The sequence below is a fragment of the Choloepus didactylus genome, chromosome 11 (assembly GCF_015220235.1).
Source record: "Choloepus didactylus isolate mChoDid1 chromosome 11, mChoDid1.pri, whole genome shotgun sequence".
NCBI classification, from domain to species: Eukaryota; Metazoa; Chordata; class Mammalia; order Pilosa; family Megalonychidae; genus Choloepus; species Choloepus didactylus.
The window spans coordinates 64,266,794-64,289,393 of record NC_051317.1 but is presented as its reverse complement, the minus strand read 5'-3'; the positions used below and the strand labels follow the sequence as shown (position 1 = coordinate 64,289,393).

Sequence of the window (22,600 nt, the reverse complement as noted above, 5' to 3'; positions counted from 1 at the left end):
TATAAAATGGCTCTTAAAACATACAAAAAAAAGACGCTCAACCTCACTCCTAATATGAGAAACGTAGATTAAAACTACACTGACATAAGCATTTGAGTGTCTGATAAGTTAGAAATGTTATGATACTCTGTTAAGGATGTGGAAAAACAGGCACTCTCATATACTGCTGGTTAGAATGCAAAATGGAGTTGAATTAAGCAGTATCTAACAAAATCATGTATGCATTTACCTTTTGACTCAGCAATCCCATTTCTAGGCATTTGCCCTGTAGACTGACATCCACAATATGTAACAACATACGCACAAGGTTATTCACTACAGCATTATTCGCAATTAAAAATATTGGAAACAACCTAATGCCCAAGCATAGAAAACTATGGTATGTAATATATGGTATATAGTCACATAGCGGATTATTATATGCCGCATTACATATATCAAGAATGAGAAAGACCTCCATGAACTGATATGAAGTAATTTCCAGGCTACATTAAGTGAGAAAAGGAAGGCACAAGAAAATAAGTACCTATATATAAACATTTACTTGCGTTTCAAAGAGAAACCAGGAAAAATAAACTTGAAAATAATGAAACGGTTAGAAATGGGATGGTAGTGAGACTTCTGAGTATACCTTTCTAATATAATTTTGACTTTTGAACCATGAAAATGTTATACATACTCAAAAAAAAAAAAAACATATTAAATCAAAATGGATTAAAAAGCAAATCCTAAAACTGAACATGAACAGCAACAACAGATACCAACAGTAGGAACCTGACTATACATCAAATAACAACAAATCACACAGAAAAAAAATTAATTCAAGTATCTTTGACTACAGTACTGTATAACAGGAATGACTGTATAACATTCCTGAGTACAGTGGGTTGAACTGTGGCACACAAAAGATACATCAGCCCAGAACCTGTGAATGTGACCTTATTTGGAAAAGGGTCTTTGCAAGTGTAATTATATTAATGTTAAGATGAGATCGTCCTGGATTTAGACTTAAGAGAAAACAGGCACCCAGAGAAGACCTTGTGAAGACAGAAGTAGAGATTGGCGTTGTGCAGCCATAAGCCAAGGAAAGCCTAGAGCCAAAAGAAGCTGGAAGAGGCAAGAAGGATTCTCACCAAGAGCTTTTAGATTTCACAGCTTCTGGCCTTCAGAGCTGTGAAAGAATAAAATTCTTGTTGTTTTAAGCCACCTAATTTGTATAACTTGTTATGGTAGCCCTAGGAAACTAATAATACACTGGGATATAGTCTAAGGACAAAATAATTTATGTAGAAGGTGTGTGTTTACTGTTAGTAGGAGTGTTGATATAGCAATTCTAATACACTATGGTATTCTGGAAGCCAACTGAAGAGTTTTCAAGGATAAGGGAGCCATCAACTGCAACTGAGATATGAGAACTGATCACTGGATTTAACAACATGGAAGTCACTGGTGACCTTCACAAAACCCATTCAGGGTAAAGTGGTGGGTTATACAAGCAAAAACCTGTTTAGGATAAGCTTAAGAAAGAAGGGGAAGAGGAAAACAAGCCAATAAGACAACTGCTATAAAGGGGAGCCAAGGGTCAAGAGTAGGGTTTTTTGTTTAGATAGGAGAAATAACATCATGCTTGTATGCTTATGAAAATGAATGATCAAGTGGAGAGAAAAAAACGATGATGCAGGAGAGATAAGAATTACAGGAAAAATATGAGTATATGAAGGGGAGTGAGACATAGTGAACAAGTGGAAGGGCTAGCCTTAGGAGTCTGGAAAATTCATCTATAGTAACAGAAAGGAAGTCAAAGTACATGGGCATAGAGGCTGCTAAGTATGTCGTAGAAAAATGTGGTGCCAGATAATTATGAAAACTTTCTTCTGCCTCAATATTCTCAAGTTCATCAGCTAAACTAAGGATAGAAGAGATTCTGAGGGAAGATGCGGAAGTATGTAAGTCATTGTGCCGGTTTGAATGTATTATGTCCCCCAGAAAAAGCCATATTCTTTGATGCAATCTTGTGGGGCAGACATAACAGTGGGGATTCAGTTGGAACCTTTGGATTAGGTTGTTTGCATGGAGATGCGCCCCACCCAACTGTAGATGATAACTGATGGGATATTTCCATGGAGGTGTGGCCCCACCCATTCAGGGTGGGCCTTGATCAGTGGAGCCATATAAACGTACTGACTCAAAGAGAAGGAACAGAGTGCAGCTGTGAGTGACATTTTGAAGAGGAGCAAGCTTGCTAGAGAGGAATATCCTGGGAGAAAGCCATTTTGAAACCAGAACTTTGGAGCAGATGCCAGCCACATGCCTTCCCTGCTAACAGAGGTTTTCCGGACGCCACTGGCCATCCTCCAGTGAAGGTACCCAATTACTGATGTGTTACCTTGGACACTTTATGGCCTTAAGACCGTAACTGTGTAGCCAAATAAACTCCCTTTTTATAAAAGCCAATCCATCTCTGGTGTTTTGCATTCTGCAGCATTAGCAAACTAGAACAGCCATCTAGGAGAGGGGGAGAATGAATAACCAGAGATGTGCAGTACAATTGCCGAGTAGCACTAAGTGCTCACTATCATTAATTATTGTCATTAATTTTAAGAGACATCAGTCATAATGGCTGTATTATTTTTCTCCAGTTGCACGGAAGTACAAGGATGAGATTTAGTAGTGGTTGTAGTTTTGCCAAGACCAAGAATAAGAGTCAAAAGGACTGAAAATGCATGGAAGGGAGTGATTATGATTGATCTTTGAATTTAAGGTGTAAAGAGGACAGAGACATCAGAGTCAAGAGAAGCACTACTGTAACAATCGATACTTGCGGTAAATGAGTACTTCTATTCTGCAACTTTTATCCTTTGGCCTCTGTGACTCCATCTTCTCTCTTGTACCTTAATGATTGCACTTTCTTAATGGAATACCTTCACTCCCTCCACTTTCTTAACAGGTTTGCTACCTTTGGTCATTTCTCAAGTCTAGTTACTAGTTTCTTGTTCTCTCTACATTTCTTTGAAAATTCATTTATTTTCATGGCTTCTAAAGGACCTCTATGGCTCAATTATATATGAATTCATTCATGATTTTTTATTGGCACTACAAACTTTTATAGTGCTAATATGTCAATATGCCTGACATTCAACAATCATTTCTGTCAAAGTATTATCACTCTAAATAACATTTCTAAAACCAAAATTACCTCCTGTGACACCATCATACAATTTCTATCACCACTACCATTCAAAGTAATCCAAACTTTCTGGCTATAAACTTTTAATCTCTCTCATCATTTACACGATTAGTTAACTTTTCCGTTCCTGTTCTACTGCTCTAATCCTAATTTTAAAAAATTCATTATCAGACACCTGGATTATTTTAATTACCAATCAACGAGTCTTTTTTGCAACTTCAGTACCTCTTTACTTCCAACTGCCCTTCATACAGCTACTCATTGAGGTACTCTAAAACAACTGTTTTTATTATCTACTTCCATAATTAACAACAAAAATAACATCTACAGACTTAATTCCAAAGCCCTTACCTTTCCATCCAATATCCTCCATAATTCAGTCTCTCTTCAATAATATTTTCATCTGTTCCAACATAAACCTGTTCTTGCCAGACTGGTCTCTCTACTGTTCCTAAAACATCTTACACCAATAGATTTCCTTACATTGCTATTTTTTCTTCTCTGCTATTTTTCTTTCTCTACAACTAAATGAGTTCTATTCATCCATCAAGCTACATCTTTTCCTTGATACCTTCCTCTATTATTTCACTTCACTATCTTTTCCTTTAATGAACTCCTATATTATACGTTCACAAGTCAGTATCTGACCATACACGGTTACATATTTTCTCTAGTAATTTCACTGGCACCTTAAGGGAAGAATTTTGTCTCTTTAAATTTTATCTTCCCATAACACCTAGAACAATGCTGATCATATGCTTAGTGGGTTGAAAAGAAAACAAGTGGGAAACCGCTAGAGAATGTATCAGAAGAAAAACTCAAGGCTCTATGCAAACACTAGGCTAATGGGTTTGAAATTCGGACGTTGGACAAGTTCATGTATTTAGGATGATGACATCAGGGATTCATACTTGAACATGATTTGTAAATCAAGTGACCTTAAAATTATGATCTTCACATGTTAAGTTTATATTAGCAGCCTAATGATTTTTACTGATGATTTTACCTAATGATTTTAACGAAACCAATTAAACTCTAGAATTTTTCTTCCTTTTAAATACTTTATTAATAAAAGTAGTGGAAAAATTAGAGTTGAACTTTTACACAGATTAGAAATATAAAATCCTTGAAAAAAGCTATAAAAACCCAAAACAGATCCATAAAAAGCTAGTAATAGTAGTATCTTCTTATACTTACCAAAAGGGTCTCCATAGCTGGTGAGAGAGCAGGGGAAGTTAAGTAAAAAAAGGAAGACGGTATCTTATCTGCAATGAATTAATAGCAATCTAGTAATTTTCACTGCTGATTTCTGAAACAATAACTGAAAATCCGCTCCACTTTGGTTTGATTATTAAATTAAGAGAGTAAATTCTTTATCAACAACTTACCATTAAGTGGATATGAAAAACAAGCTTTCTAATTTCAGCATGTTAGGGCTCCTAATTTATAAGACTCCTTTTCCATCCTGAAATGAGATCAGATGTTGAATTTTGTCAAATGATTTTGATGTGTCTATGAAATGATCACGTGGCTTTGTTCTTTATTCTATTAATATGGTCTTTTACATTAATTGATTTTCAGATGTTCAGTCAACCTCACACTCCCAGGATAAATCCCATTTAGTCATAATGCGTAACTCTTTTTATCTGTTACTGAATTTAGTTTGCTTACATTTTACTAAGAATTTTTGTATCTAGGTTCATGAGAGATACTGGTCTGTAGTTCTCTTTTGCTGTCTCTGGTCTTCCAGCTTTGATATCAGGGTAATACTCATCTCACAAAATACAACACCCTTTCATGAAAAAAAAAAAAAAAACCATTAAACTAGGAATAGAAGGAAACTCCTCAATCTGACAAAAGGCATTTACAAAAAGTCTATAGTTAATATCACACTAATGGAAGAGGTAGGTTTTCCCCTAAAAATCAGGGGGAAAAATACTGATACCTGTTCTTTTTTTTTTTTTAATTCAATTTTATTGAGATGTATTCACATACCACACAGTCATACAAAGCATACAATCAATTGTTCACAGGACCACCATACAGCTGTGCATCCGTCACCAAAATTAGTTTTTGAACATTTTCATTACCACACACACAAAAGTAATAAGAATAAAAATTAAAGTGAAAAAGAACAACTAAAGTAAAAAAGAACCTGGGTGCTTTTCTCCCCCCCACCCCCAACCAGTTTTCTACTCATCCAACCAAACACTGGACAAAAGAGAGTGTGATCCACATGGCTTTCCCAATCACATTGTCAACCCTCATAAGCTGCATTTTTATACAATCGTCTTTAAGATTCAAGGGTTCAGGTTGTAGTTTGATAGTTTCAGGTATTTACTGCTAGCTACTCCAATTCATTAGAACCTAAAAAGGATTATCTATTTTATGCATAAGAGCGCCCACCAGAGTGACCTCTCGGCTCCTTTTTGGAATCTCTCAGCCAATGAAACTTACTTCATTTCATTTCACATCCCCCTTTTGGTCAAGAAGATGTTCTCCATCCCATGATGCCAGGTCCAGATTCCTCCCCAGGAGTCATATTCCATGTTGCCAGGGGTATTTACACCCACGGGTGTCAGATCCCACATGGGGGAAGGGCAGTGATCTCATCTGCCAAGTTGGCTTAGCTAGAGAGAGAGGGCTACATCTGAGCAACAAAGAGGCATTCAGGAGGAGACACTTAAGTACAACTATAAGCAGGCCTAGCCTCTCCTTTGCAGTAATAGTCTTCCCAAGGGCAAGTCCTGTGACTGAGGGCTCAGCCCATCAAACCACCAGTCCACAATGTCTGTGAGAACATCAGGAACCACTGAGGTGGCGAAGCCCAACACCCCATGCATTCTTCCCCAGCAATGTTCACATTAGTGGTAGCATATAATATTTCTCTTTTTGTGCCTGGCTTATTTTGCACAGCATTATGTCTTCAAGGTTCATCCAAATTGTCATATGTTTCACGGCATTGTTCCTTCTTACTGCTGCATAGTATTCCATTGTGTGTATATACCACATTTTATTTACCCACTCATCTACTGAAGGACATTTGGGTTGTTTCCATCTCTTGGCAATTGTGAATAATGCTATGAACACTGGCGTGCAGATATTATGTTTGCTTCACTGCTTTCAGATCTTCCAGGTATATACCAAGAAGTGCAATTGCTGAACAGAAGGGTAACTCTATATCTAGTTTTCTAAGGAACTGCCAGACTGTCTTCCAGACTGGCTGAATCATTACACAGCCCCACCAACAATAAATAAGAGTTTCAATTTCTCCACATCCTCTCCAGCATTTGCAGTTTCCTGTTTGCTTAATGGCAGCCATTCTAATTGGTGTGCGATGGTATCTCGTTGTGGTCTTAATTTGCATCTCTCTAATACCTAGAGAAGCTGAACATTTTTTCATGTGTTTTTTGACCATTTGTATTTCCCCTTCAGAGAGTTGTCTCTTCATGTCTTTTGCCCATTTTATAATTGGGCTGTCTGTACCACTGTCATTGAGTTGTAGGATTTCTTCATATATGCAAGATATCAATCTTTTGTCAGATACATGGTTTCCAAAAATTTTTTCCTACTGAGTTGGTTGTCTCTTCACCTTTCTGACAAATTCCTTTGAGGTACAGAAACTTCTAAGCTTGAGGAGTTCCCATTTACCTATTTTTTCCTTTGTTGCTTGTGCTTTGGTTGTAAGGTCTAGGAAGTGACCTTCTAATACAAAGTCTTCAAGATGTCTCCCTACATTATCTTCTAGGAGTTTTATGGTACTTTTATACTGAGGTCTTTAATCCACTTTGAGTTAGTTTTTGTGTAGGGTGTGAGGTAGGGGTCCTCTTTCATTCTTTTGGATATGGACACCCAACTCTCCCAGCCCCATTTGTTGAAAAGACTGTTATGTCCCAGTTCAGTGGTTTTGGGGGTCTTATCAAAGATCAATCGGCTGTAGACCTGGGGGTCTATCTCCAAATTCTCAATTCGATTCCATTGATCAATGTAACTATCTTTGTGCCAGTACCATGCTGTTTTGACTACTGTGGCTTTATAATAAGCTTCAAAATCAGGGAATGTAAGTCCTCCCACTTTGTTTTTCTTTTTCAGAGTGTTTTTAACAATTTGAGGCATCTTCCCTTGGGTGAGTGCTCCAACATATTCACACACTGGAGAGACCACCTTCTTGGCCCCACCCTCCTTAAATATCAGGGCAGCACCGAGATTCTCTTCCATCTCCGGGGCACATGCTCAACCCCTTCAGAACAGTGTGGTGGCAGCCAGGCTCTCCCCAATTCCCTGGAAATGTGCTCCACCCTTTTTGGGGGTTGGGGTGGCAGAACATTTCCTGAACATCGAGGCCTTCGGCCTCCGGAGCAAACTCTTTCCATGCGTGTGAGCTGCTCCACTCTCCCAGCCTGAGACCTCTTGACTCCAGACCTCAACCTTCATGGCTCTGTCTTTGAAGAAATTTTTCCTTCAATTTTTTCCTTGTCTGTCTCCTCCAGTCCAGACCGGCAACAGCTCTGTCTATAAAGATCTCACAAAAATTCTGTTGGCTTCGCATGAAGCACACAGGGGTCAAAGCCATCAGACAATAGGACTTTCCACAAATCCTTTCTGGATAACACCATCTCCAATCTTGGCTTGTACTGAAATGGCGGCTGGGTTCCATGTTTAGTTAAATCCTCGTGTTGGGTTGTAGCTTCTGGGGATCCACCCTCTGGAAGCCTGGAATTTTCCAAACCATTAGTTTATGGTTTCTTTGAATCCAAGAGTTCAGTTCTAAGTTTATCTCTCTCTGCTTGCATTTTAGTATAAGCTGCAAGGAGAAGTCAGGGTACATCCTCCACACGTAGTCTGGAGATCTCCTCAGCTAAGTATTCTAGGTTGTCACTTTCAAATTCTTCCTTCCATCTGACACCAGGACTCAATTTTGCCAAATTCTCCGCCACTTTAAAACAAGGATTGCCTTTCTTCCAGCTTGCAACAACACATTCATCATTTCTTTTCAAGTCCTCATCAGAAGTATCTTTAGAGTCCATATTTCCACAAACAGTCTCTTTAAAACAATTTAGGCCTTTTCTAACAAGCTCCTCACAATTCTTCCAGAATCTTCCCCTTATCCATTTAAAAAGCTGTTCCAACATGTTTGGTATTCGCAAACTCAGCAGCAAAAGCACCCCACTCCTGGTACCAAAATCTGTTCTAGCTTGCTAATGCTGCTGGGATACAAAACACCAGAAATGGATCAGCTTTTATAAAGAGGGTTTATTTAGTTACATAGTTACAGTCTTAAGGCCATAAAGAGTCCAAGGTAACACATCAGCAATCGGGTACCTTCACTGGAGGATGGCCAATGGTATCCGGAAAACCTCTGTTAGCTGGAAGGCATGTGGCTGGCATCTGCTCCAGAGTTCTGGTTTCAAAATGGCTTTCTCCCAGGATGTTCCTCTCTAGGCTGCAGTTCCTCAAAAATGTCACTCTTAGTTGCACTTGGGATATTTGTCCTCTCTTAGCTTCTCCGGAGCAAGAGGCTGCTTCCCACGGCCGTCTTCAAAATGTCTCTCATCTGCAGCTCCTGTGCTTTCTTCAAAGTGTCCTTCTTGGCTGTAGTGCCTCTTCAAAACGTCACTCACAGCTGCACTGAGTTCCTTCTGTTTGTCAGCTCATTTATATGGCTCCACTGATCAAGGCCCACCCTGAAAGGATGGGGCCATGCCTCCATGGAAATACCTCATTGGTGTTATCACCTACAGTTGGGTGGGATGCATTTCCATGCAAACAACCTAATCCAAATGTTCCAACTAATATGTCTGCCCCACAAGATTGTATCAAAGAATACGGTTTTTTCTGGGGGACATAATACATTCAAACCAGCACACTGAGGTTCTAGGCAGTACAATAGCACTAAAAAATAATAACTAAAACCACAAAAAGATATTAAATGTATTCAGATTTGAAAGGAAGAAGTTACAGTTTATAGCCAAATTACACTATCTTATATGTAAAAAAAATCCTAAAGAATCTACCAAAAAAGCTACTAGAACTAATGAAGGAGCTTAAGAAAATTACAAAATATAAGAGCAATATACAAAAATCAGTTGCATTTCTATATTCTAGCAACAATGTGGAAACGAAATTAAGAAAATTCCATTCAAGACAGCATCAAAAGAAGAAAGCACTTAGGAATAAATGTTTTAAAAGTTTAATATTATATACTGCTACAAAACATTGCTGAGAGAAAAAGAAAATTAAAATAAATGGAGAAACATTCCACGATCGTAGACTGGCAGACTCAATGTTGTTAAGGTGGCAATTCTTCTCAAACCAATCTACAGGTTCAACACAGCCCTTTTCAAAATTCCATCTGGCTATTTTTTGGTAGAAATAAGCTGGTCCTAATTTTATATGGAAATGCAAAGGTCTTAGAATAGCTAAAACAATTTGAAAAACAACAAAGTTGGAGGACTTATAACACCCAACTGCAAAATATGCTATAAAACCTACTTAAGCAAGGCATTATGTTACTGATAGGTAATATAGATCAATGAAGTAATAGAGTCCAGAAATAAATATTCATATTTATGTGTAACTGATTTTTGACAAAGACATCAAGACGATTCAATGGGGAAAGGACAGTCTTTCAAACAAATGGTGCTGCGGCAATTAACAATCTATATGCACCATACACAAAAATTAATTCAAATGAATTAAAGACATAAATGTATGAACTAAAACTATAAAACACTGAAAAGAAAATATAGGAGAAAATCTTTGTGATCTTGGGTTAGGCAAAGAGTTCTTAGACACACCATCAAAAGCATGAGACATAAAAGATAGTACTGATAAACAGGACTAAATTTAAAATTAAAACTTTTTGAGTTTCAAAAGACAAGGCACAAATTTGGAAAAAATATTAGCACTTGTATACATAAAGGATTTGGATCCAGAATAGACAAATTTTTACAACTTAGTAATAGGACAACAAACAGTATAATTAAAAATCAGGCAAAAGACTTGTCTGAATAGAAGTTTTATCAAAGACATACAACAAATGGCTTATAAGCACATAAAAAGGTGCTCAACATTATTAGTCATTAGGAATATGCTAATTAAAACCATTATGAGAGATCATGACATACCTTCTAAATTGGTTATAATCAAAAAGGCATACAATATCGAGTATCAGAATGTGGAGAAACTGGAATCCCTCATACATTACTGGGGTTGAGCCATTTCAGAACAAGGTACAGCCACTTCAGAACACAGTTTGGAGTTCCTTAAAAACCTTAAAAAAATCAAACAATGTACCATACAACCCAGCAATTCCATTCTTAGAAATCCACCCACAAGAAGTGAAAACATATGTCCATCCATAGAGTTGCCCATAACTGTTCAAGGAAGCATTATTCAAAAGAGCCCAAAGTTGGAAGTGATTCAAGTGTCAATCAGCTAGTGATTGGATTTCACAAAAAAACATTGTTTTGTACACTTAATATTAACTGAATTTTATATATGTAAATTATACCTCAATAAAGCTATAAAGTAAAAATTCAGTTGGAGATAGTAATCTCCTAGAGCAAGCTCTAAACATTTTTCCTTAGTTAATAATATTGTTTTCTTAAAAAAGAAAACAAGCATGATAAAAAAATACTATTCTATGTATTAGTCATATACTAATCATTTCTGGAAATTCAAACACAAATACTGTGATTTTGCAATATTACTTAGCCCTACTTGCAACTGACGAAAATTTCTCTCAATAATAAGAATAAGGAGTAAGAAAAGCCATAATGTTAATTTAAGAATGCTCACATACTATCACCTATGTGTAATTAAAAATTGTTACTTACTTTTACCCTAGGATGACAGTCTTGTTCAACATAATTATGCTGTTTAGAATAGAATCACTGATATATTAGAAAGGCATCTTATAAATCATCTAGTCCAATCCCTTTGTTTTATAGATAGTAAGCAAAGAGATGAAATCGCTTGTTCAAGATCACAACTTCAGAGTCTCTTCAATAAATGGTGATGGGAAAACTGGATTGGATGGCCATATGCAGAAGAATGAAAGTAGATCCCTACTTCAAACCATATACAAAAATTAACCCAAAATGGATCAAAGACCTAAATATAAGAACTAAAATTATAAAACTCTTAAAAGAAAACAAAGAAACATCTTCAAGACCTTGAGGTAGGCAACGATTTCGTACTTTTCACCAAAACAACAAAAGAAAAAAATAAATGAAACCACCAAAATTAAAACTTTTGTACATCAAAGGACTTGATCAAGAAAGTAAAAAGACAACCTTAAAGAATGGGAGAAAATATTTGGAAACCACATATCCAATAAGGGATTAATAATCAGAATATACAAATAAATCCTGCAACTAAACAACAACAAAAAAAGATAAACAACCCAACTGAAAAACAGAAAAAAGAATTGAATAGACATTTCTCCAAAGAAGATATAAACAAATAGCCAATAAGCATATGAAAAGATGCTCAAATCATTAGCTCTTAGGGAAATTTAAGTCAAAACCACAATTAGATATCATTTTACCCACTAGACTGGCTACTATTTTTTTAAAAAAGGAAACTAATAAGTACTGGAGAGGATGTGAAGAAATAGAAATCCTTGTATATTGTTGGTGGGAATGTAAAATGGTGCAGCTATTGTGGAAAATAGTTTGGCAGTTCCTCAGAAAGTTAAGTATAGAATTACCAAATAATCTGGCAAGCCCACTTTCACATATACACCCAAAAGAACTGAAACGGGGGACTTGAACAGATATTTGCACACCAATTTCACAGAAGCATCATTCACAATTGTCAAAAGGTAGAAGAAACCTAAGAGTCCATCAACAGAAGAACAGATAAACAAAGTGTGATATATCCATACAATGGAACATTATTCAGCCATGAAGATGAAGTTCTGATTCATGTAACAACATTGATGAACCTGAAGACATCATGCTGAGTGAAATAAGTTAGATACAAAGGACAAATAATGTCTGGTCTCACTGACATGAAATAATTAAAATATACACATCTATAGTCAAAAACTAAAATATAGGTTACTGGGGCCATAAGGGGTGGGGAATGGGGAGTTAATACTTAATTGGTACAGAGTTTCTGTTTGGAGGAATGGAAAAGTTTTGGTATTAGATGGTGCTGACAGTAGCATAACACTGTGAATATAATTAACAGCACTGAATTGTATATTTGAAAGTGGTTAAAATGAGTAACTTTAAGTTGTACATGTTATCAGAATAAAAAAAGTTTAACAGCCATAGAACTGTACAACACAAAAAATGAACCCTAATGTAAACTATGGACTATAGTATAATGATAATAATATTGCTTCAATAATTTTAACAAAGGTAACACCCTAATGCATAATGTTAACAAGAGAAAACTGTGCTCGGGAAAGGGGGAGAGGGAAATATAGGAACTCTGTACTTTTGCATGAGTCTTCTATTACAACAGCTCAAATTTAAAAAATCAAAAAGAGAAAAGATCATACCTTCAAAGCTGGTTGCAAACCTCCCCAATCTCTTAACTTTCCTGCTCTTTCCATGCACTGACAACATTTTTTTTTTTGAAAGGAAGTGAGAGATTATTATCAAGAATAATCACAGGGAAAATATCCAAACAGCTAAGCACATAATTAATTTTCATTCTAAGAACAAATCTCTAAATCTCTTGTACCTACAAATTGTTGGTTCCTTTTATAGTCTACAAAAAGGGAGAGAAAGTTTAGAAAACCTTTTCCATATATATTATCTCATTTAGTACTCAAAATATAACCATGAAATAATAATTATCTTATTTAATAACTGGAGAAACTGAGGTTGAAAATAGTTAACTTGCAATGGTAAGTAACAGAGCCAGAGTTTTAAAAATTAAGTTTATATGACTTCAAAGCCAAGCTCGTTTTTCCACACTGTTTAGATTCTTTAAACTGGTGGTCTTTAAAAATTTTGGTCACAATATCTTTCAATAAATATTTTGTGTTTATACCTGACATATATATAATATATATATATATAATGTTTATTGTAAGTCACAAAGTAGACATTTTAAAAGGATGAAATAAAAATCAATATCTATAGGTTCTAATTTTCTTCCCATAGTAAGCTAAACTATCTTGCATACACATACCCCTGGACCTACCCTAAGATGCAACATCATCTGCAGTACACATCCATCACTTTGGAAACCATTATGCTGCTGTGGTTTTTCAGAACTTAATACCATTCTCTTCTGTAATTTTCTTCTATTCTTGGCACTTTATCCTCATTTTAAAACTTTAATTCCTATATTTCTAATTTCCAATTCCATTAATTCTTATATTAAACTTGAGTTTTTTTATTCTTATTCTCTTCTATTTTTAGTTTCTTTCGATTGAAAATACCTCCATAAATTCTGAAACAGCTCCATCAATGAAGCTGGGCATTCTTACTTAAAATCAGTTTTTAAAAATGACTATCATAATGTACAAAGAAGTGAAAACTTACATTTCTGACAGGCTGAAAGTTTTGTCAAAAGGTTTACTGTGTTTAGGAAGAGGGAAAAAACCTAAAGGAAGGAAAAAAGGAGGTATTTCCTCTTTATAACTATACTTAATAGAGTTTTCTTTTTTATTTGTTTAAATCTAAGCTGCACAAAATCTCTGAACCTCAAAGAAAGTGAAATTTTTCCCTGAGTTAAACAAAATCCACAGGACAGTTGTTGATCTCACTGTTATAGGAAACCAAGAAGATAATAATCAGGTTGCAGCATATGTTTCATTAGAATTCAATAATCCTATATTATGCTTCATTAGAAGTGTGCTGTAAAATATTTCTGTGGTTTAAATGATTAAATAGATCTGACTTTGGATTACCTTTTATCACTGTAATCCAACATAAAGTAAAATCTTGTTTCTCAAACTCAGCTTCTGCAGAATTCCTTCCAGATGTTATCATCTTTCTCCTACCTAATCACACTTCTCTTAAAAAATCAACACACAGCCAATATTTCTCAAACATTTATTATCAGCCCCTCTAATCAAATATTAAGGAATAACATTTTGTAGGGTAGATTTGAGCTTAGAGAGCCCCGCCAATTATTTTAATATCTGAGATGCACAAGAACTAATTTTGATACCCTTGGAGGTGAAATGTTCTAAACTATATTTTCACTAAACTTCATAAACGCACATATGCTAGAAATAGAAGGTAACAAGAGCCTATTTTAAAAATAACTTAACAAACTTAAGGAAAGGAGAAGAAAGTTTATTTGTATTGCCCAAGGGCTTTCAAAAAGTCCAATTTACTGAATAATATCCAGTGGTACTTTTGAAACATGAAAGGGACAAAAGAAAAGTTGGAAAGATTGGAGTTGGTCAGGATAGATACCAAAGAAAGACTGGAAACTGCAAAGAACTTAGTGATAGTAATATTTGGTGCTAATTTCACACAGAAGACTATAAACTGTCATAGACATGGAAAAATCAAATCAACCACATTTACCTAAAAATAGAAAAATAAATCACTGAGGAAGTTTTTGTTTTTTAATTTTTTATTAGAGGAGTTGTAGGTTTACAGAAAAATCATGAAGAAAATATAGAGTTTCCATACCCCCCCATTCTTAATACCTTGTGTTAGTGTGATATATTTGTTACAATTGATGAAAGAATACTATTATAAGTGTACTATTAACTATAGCCACGGTTTCACTGTTTGTGTTATACAGTCCTGATTTTTTTTTTTAATTTTTATTCTAGTAACATATATACTTAAAATTTCCTCTTTTAGCCACATTCAAATACATAATTGAGTGCTGCTAATTACGTTCACAACGTTGTGGTACCATTACCACCATCCAACACTAAAATTTTTCATCACCCCAAACAGAAACTCTGTACAATTTAAGCATTAACTGCCCCTTCCCTACCCCACTCCGACCCCTGGTAAACTGTATTCTAGTTTCTGGCTCTATGAATTTGGAAGTTCTTAAAGCCAAAACCACTAATTTTCAGACTGCCTGTCCATTAAGTGGCCTGGCCACCTAGACTCCAACAATATTATTCCTGCCTTTACTGTAGTTATCTTTACAGTAGAATATAGTATATCAGATTATTATTGAATATCTAGGGAATACAGTAAAATAGGAAATTGTATTGTTATGATGAAGTTAATGAAGTTTTATATTCCAGATAATATTTGTTTGGGTTACTTTCCAGACATCTATACACACACTTCCATGAACAACTCCAATATAGCAGTGGTCCTCCAAACTGATTAACCTGCTCTCCTCTCCCACTGCTTGAGTTATTCTTTCAAAATACTGATTTGGGTAATCTCATGCTATCCCTGTATCTAATGCACACTTCTATTTTTGCATTTACAGTACACTGCAATTATTTCTAAAATTCTGAGTTTCATGTCAGATTATGAACTTCTTGATGGCAGAGACAATATAATTTTCATATTCCCACTGCCTACCACAATACCAGGCAGTTTTACATGCTGAATAAATGTTATACTTAACTGAACTGTTGGCCTGTTAAGCCCTTTAACACACATATGATGTACAACCAAACAAGGGTTTTTCTAATATTCTATCATAAGGTTAACTGATCAAGAAATGCTCAGTTCCTTGAGTTATCTGGTCATAATGCATGAGCCATATGTGTGTACTCAGATTAAAGTTGGGGCTGCAAACTCAAATGCCCACAGTGGCCTTGCCCACTCTGAATGAAAGGATGGATAAAAAACAAGGGAAGGACGTGGCAATCTAGAGACTGAACGCCCAAAGTGGTAACTCGAAACCTTGGCCACCTTAACAAACAAACAAACATACTTTATGGGTCAAAGAAAACAAGTCTACAGAACAGATTTGGCCTGTAGGGCACCAGTTTGTGACCTCTGAAAAGAATCCAACTTCTTCAATTGATAATGATAGTTTATTTGATTTGGTTCAAGGAACCCAAGCATTGCTTTGATTTTTTATTTGCTCCTGGCCTACTTCCTCAGGCTCATATTCAATCAACCCTTTCTATCTCTTAGTATGATTCAACCACATTGGTTTTCTTTCAGTCCCAAAAACTTCCTTCTGCTTCACTGCTTTTATAAGACTTCAGCCTGGAAAGTTGTCCACTTCCTCAAGCATAAAACTACCCCTCCCTCAACCTCTCATGCTGGCTGATAACTCCTCTTGCCACTGCCTCAAGGAAGCATTCCATGATCTTTCCTAGACTAGATTAGGTCCCGTCAAATATATTCTCGAGCATTATGTGCTCTTCTCAACAGCACTTTTTGTAACTATAATTCAATCACCATTTCTGTAATTAGTTGCTCAATGACTACTTTCCTCACTGGACTTCAAGCTCTAAGAAGACAGAAATTGGATATACTTTGTTCATTACCATATTCTGATCAAGCATGGCATGTGATAAGACATTAAGAAATATTTGATGAAGAAAGGAATAAAGACTTTTCTTACTATCATACAAAAAGGAATAAAAGTAAGGGAAATACTAAAAGACAGAAAAATTTGAATTTTCCCCCAGAGATGTAGGGGGATTTTCATTAAAAGAAAAAAAAAAAAAGATATTCTTTACTTGGATTTCTCTATATGCCTCTCTTAAGCTTAACTATCCTATCCAATACCTCTATTTTGACTACAATATCTCTATTTCGTCTACTATATCTGACCAGTATTTAAACTGATGTATTAGCATATCACTATAAGTGTCTTTTGTCAAATTGTCTTATATTCAAAATAATTTTTGCTTTATATACTTAGCTCTTTTGTTCATAAAAATTTTTGGCTGCTGTATGTTCTTGACAAATTTTGCCATTTATTTACCCATTTTGCCAATTTCTCTACCTGATTTAATATTTTTAACCTTAAATTCTATTCCATGCTATTCCCATGGTTTGTTTTGTTTTTACTTTTTCCAACATCCTCTGCCCATCTCTTTATTTTATTCTCCTCAACAATTTTACTTCCTTACTTTCTTCTTTAGTGATTTCCATATCTTAGGGATTTTAAACACCACAGATAAGCTAACAATTCCAGCCTGTATCTCTCTCCTGAACTCCAGCCTGGTATATTTAACTGCCTATTTAGCACCTAAATTTGGATGTGTAATAACTCAATTTCGACTATTTCCAAAGTGACTGCTTATATTATTCTTCACACCAGCTTCTTCAGCAGTATTCTCCATCTTGATTAAGGGAAACACATTCTTCTGATCGCTTAGACCAAAAATCTTGGTGTTACTCTTGACTTCTGGTTTTTCTCACCCCACTTTGGATCATAAGCAACTCATATTGCCTATACCTTCAAAATATACCTGGAATTTGACCATTTCCCAGTTACCATCCTCCCTTCACAGCCTCCTAACTGACCTCATGTTACTTCTCTCTGCTTAAAATCCTTCAATGGCTTCCTTCCTCACTCAGAGTGAAAGCCAAAATCCTTACAATGACCTACCAGTTTTGAAAATGAATTATAACATCTCTTAAACAAAAATCTGCTTTGATATTCTTTTCTCCCCTCAGTAAGAAACAGCCTTACCTCATTTTAGAAAACAACATTTATAATATTTTAAGTGTTACATAAATTGGTGAGAAAAGACATAACTTTGGCTCAAAAGGGAAAAAATAGAGCAGAGAATTTTTTGGGTTTTTTTCCCCCTCAGATCTCAAACACCTCTGCAACTCCTGAACTCAAGACATGAGATGAAAACATATGCAGTTATACTGTTAATCAAAAAAAAAAAAAAAAACTATGAAAGGGAGAATGTACATATTTAAAGGAAAAAGCATTTATATTTCTAAGGTTAAGAAAACCAACTCCTCCCTTCAAATCAAACCAATAAACACTGTGGTTAAGTTCTACGAAAATATCAAATTCAGTTACATTTGCTCTGATTCCAATTGTCTAAATTATTACGGTAAAAAATATATAAAACCATTTGACCTCTCTACCATCAATTCATTTTTCACTAGAATTTACACAATCTGAAATAATTGGTGTAATTCATTGTAGCAGAATAAAAATGGCCACAAATTCTTTGCTAGTCCTTTCATTGAGGTGAATCTCATTTCCCTCCCTTTGAACATGGACTGACCTTATTGAATTACATGATGAATAAAATGTGGCAGAAATGACCTTCTGGAATTATCAAGACCAGGTCATAAGAGACCTTGCAGCCTTCAGCCAACTGTCTTAAAATACTCTATGGGAACCCTAACCCGCCACATTAAATGAGAGACTACCATGAGATAGTCGTCCTGGTGGTTCCGTGTATGCGCACTACAACTGATGTACTAGTTGAGCCCAGCCTTTCTAGACATCTCTGCCAAGGTGGCACGTAAGTGGGTAAACCATCCTGGACCATCCAGACTAGCCAACCCTCCAGCTGACCTCCAAGAAACCTGCACCAATACGCCATGGAACAAAGCTGAGCCCTGCCTAAATTTCTGACCCACAGAATCGTGAGACATAAGAAAATGGTTATTTTACTCCAGTAAGTTTTGGGGGACTCTGTTGCTCAAGAGATAAAGGGAACAGTCAGTAAATTATTTTTATTAAATTGGCAACAAAGATGTCTTCATTTAAAATTTAAAATGACCTGCATTTTTCTTTTTTTCCTAGAAACCAAATTTATTTATTATTTTAATCTTATTTCCCACTTAAGTACCTAAAACTTAACCACATTTGCTACTTTAACCCTTATCCTTCTATGATTATGATAGCAAATTTCAATGTTACTAATTATTTTAAGGTTTTGAAATGACAAAAGAACTATAATCTCATTTTGCACTTGAAGAAAATCTTGCACATTGAACAGTTTATAAATTATGACAGAACAAGCAACTTCTTACTACACATTCTCAAATATTTTCTCACATAAAGTATAAGATATAACTTCCTTCCACCTGTTAAACAATAAATTGATAGATAACTAGGAGGAGACACAGTATTGACCTACTAAGGAAAGAATAGTAATACTGAAAGAAAAAAGGTTCAGGGCCCACTGTCATATTATGACAATTGGTTTAAAGAAACTGTTTAATTTAACAACCAAACAAGAGTATCTAAAAATGACATCTACACTGGTGAGTGTAAAGGGATGGAGGACAAAGAATACAAATGTAATACTCATTTACTTATTACATATATAAGTCATTAACTCTTTTGAAGTTCCTTTATCTGAAAAATGGGGATAGTTCTCCAACCTTGTAAGGACACTGAGGACTAAAGACAATGTATACAAAGCACAGCATGGGCCAAAGTGGTGGATGGAAGTTGAGTAAGTATTGTTTTTTTAATTTTTACTATCATTAGCAAAAGACACCACATATTAATATATTAAACCAATAATACAGCAATCAAATGATAAAAGACTTGCAACAAAATTATATTTTCTTTAAAGTGTAAATAATACACAATGCTGTACTTATTGTCACATTCACTTAATAGTGAGAACCTACTCTAATTTCCAGGTACAGAGCTTCCATAAAAAAGCCATATATTGGCAGAAGCATTTTAAAGCTAACCTCAATTCCAGACTACATTAATTTAAGGAAATACAATAGGTGATTACAGAAGCATCTCTTTTTGTCAATGACACCTTCAGTGAAATCTTCAGAACAAAAAGTACAGTTAACGAAAATCAATATAAAATCCTAGTAATTTATTTTAATCAAAAGAATCAAATCTTATCTACAAAAGTGAGTACCAGAAAGTCATCAAACAAGCATGGTTAACAAGTATTCAAAAGTGTTACAGAGTTTGTGAAGTGAGCCAAAGGGAATAAGCTGGGAAAGATGTTTATACTCATGTTCAGAAAGATTAGACCAGAGAAACAGGGAAGCCACTGAAGTAACTAAGTCTTGAATTTGGCTTGAGAATGGGTATAAAAATAAGAACACAATATTTATAAATGACACCTAATAAGTGAGCAAAGCAGGAGATTAAAACAAATTTATGATCTAGAAGTCTGGGAGACAGGGTATGGAATACAGTGTTCCTGTTCCATTTGGAAACAAAGCTAAAAAAAAAAAAAACGCAGGAAATGTGAGTGGAGTATAGGAAAATGAACAGACAACTGGAACCAAAGGTTATGTAAGATGTATGCACCTTCTCTTAACTCAGACTAAGAACACAGTCTTCAATGAACATGGCACAGTGTTAAGAATAGAGGTTTCAATTATAATGGTCATTTCCAGGCTATTTACTTAGCCTCTCTGAAGGTTTTCTAAAATATAAAGTAAAGATAATAGGACCCATCTAACAGAGGTATTTTAAAGATTAAATGAGATAATATATGTAAAAAAGTATTAATAATTTTGATACAACACTATATTGTGGGAAAAAGCATAAATTGTTAAATATTCTTAATATCAATACCATTAATAAATAGTATCATCCATTAAGTATCCACTCTATGCCAGGCATTCTTTTATATTACTTAACATAATGTTAATCTTCATTGGATTCTTCCCAGGTAGATACAGGCATTCCTCATTTTATTGCACTTCATAGATACTGCTTTTTTTTTTAATTGAAGGTTTGTGGCAACCCTGTGTTGAGCGTCTATCAGTGCCACTTCTCCAACAGTATGTCCTCACTTTGTCACATTTTCACAATTCTCATAATATTTCAAACTTTTTCCTTATTATTTATTATATCTGTTATGGTGATCTCTGATCAGTGATCTTAGATGTTATATTGTAATTGTTTTGGGACACCACAAGCCATGCCTATATAAGACAGTAAACAATCGCTAAATGTTGTGTGTGTTCTTACTGTTCCCCTGACTGGCCATTCCCCTATCTCTCTCCCTTTTATAGAGCCTCCCTATTCCCTAAGACACAACATTATTGAAATTAGGCCAATTAATAACCCTACAATGGCTTCTACGTGTTCCAGTAAAGGGAAGAGTTATAGTCTCTCAAAAGCTAGAAATGATTACGCATAGATATGGTGGAAAGAGCAAGAGAATTAGAAGCGGAGCCTGAAGATGTGACTGAACTGCTGCAGTCTTGTGATAAAACTTGAAAAGGTGAGGAGTTGCTTCTTATGGATGAGCAAAGAAAGTGACTTCTTGAGAAGAATTCTACTCCTGGTAAAGATGCTATGAACATGGTTGAAATGATAAAAAAAAAAAGAATTTAGAATACGTATTCATAAACTTGTTGATACAAGAGCATCAGGACTCCAGAGGAGTGACTTCAGTTTGGAAAGATATTCTACTGTGAGTAGCGATTCCTCTGATGGATCTGGGCATCTACTAGGTGCCAGACGCCATGTACACAGCTATACATAGGATAAGACAGCATTCCTACTTTCACCAGCTTGCAGATTATTGTAGGAACTGAAGGTCTTTCAAAGAGGTCAGTTTGGCCAAATTCACATAGCTAGTAAGGGATACATACTCAAATCTTATTATTAAACTTGTGCTCTTAACTATATATCGCCTAAAAAATAAAAATAGAATTTCCATAATGTTGACAAGCTATGAAACGTAATAAATTTATACAAAATTTACTCAAGATAAAAAGGGGAAAAACCCCAATCATACCATTTAAATATTTTATAAATAATTTATAGCCAATAATTTATTAAATAATTTATTTAACTATAATTCAATAATATTACATGCTAATTTCAGTTGTAAAAACTTAAATATTAAAAACTTGGATATTAATTAGGGGAAAAATAACTTATCCAAAGTTAACAACTTTACTCATAAAGTTCTATATTACCTGACCTTGTCTGATCATTTACTTAAGCAATCATGTTAAATCAAAAAGTCCTAGAGATGAAACAAAAACGGATCTTTATGGAAAGCAAAAATGTGAGCAGGACAATTGTAACAGTGCCATCTATGGGACAATTAATAGAATGCAAACAACGAATGAACTAACAAACATAATTCTTAACAAACTTTAATATGAATTTACAGAACGGAGCTCAATCATTATTAAAACACTGAAAGCTGGGTCTTGCCCGGCCTATTTAAAAAAAAACAAGAAAATGGTGGGATTCAATTTTTAATTCTTATGCAGTTGTAGTTTGCCAATGCTGCCGGAATGCAAAACACCAGAGATGGACTGGCTTTTATAAAGGGGGGTTTATTTGGTTACACAGTTACAGTCTTAAGGCCATAAACGTAACGCATCGGCAATCGGGTACCTTCACTGGAGGATGACCAATGGTGTCTGGAAAACCTCTGTTGGCTGGGAACGCACATGGCTGGTGTCTGCTCCAAAGTTCTGGGTTCAAAATGGCTTTCTCCCAGGACGTTCCTCTCTAGGCTGAAGTTCCTCAAAAATCTCACCTTAGTTGCAGTCGGGGAATTTGTCCTCTCTCAGCTTCTCCACAGCAAGAGTCTGCTTTCAACAGCCATCTTCAAACTGT

At 35.3% G+C, this 22,600-nt stretch overlaps 1 protein-coding gene across 6 annotated transcripts in view; it reads right to left on the bottom strand.

Annotated features, from left to right (window-relative positions):
• Nucleotides 1-22,600, bottom strand: part of NIPBL (NIPBL cohesin loading factor) — a 248,519-nt gene that overhangs the window by 166,189 nt on the left and 59,730 nt on the right. Inside the window, exon 1 of one of the 6 annotated variants that reach the window (XM_037798977.1) lies at nt 4,576-4,596. The exons of the other annotated variants lie outside the window; for them this stretch is intronic. The gene's annotated coding sequence lies outside the window, so the exon portion shown is untranslated. Of the gene's footprint in view, nt 1-4,575; nt 4,597-22,600 lie in introns of those variants that run through there. 6 annotated transcript variants of the gene reach the window in all.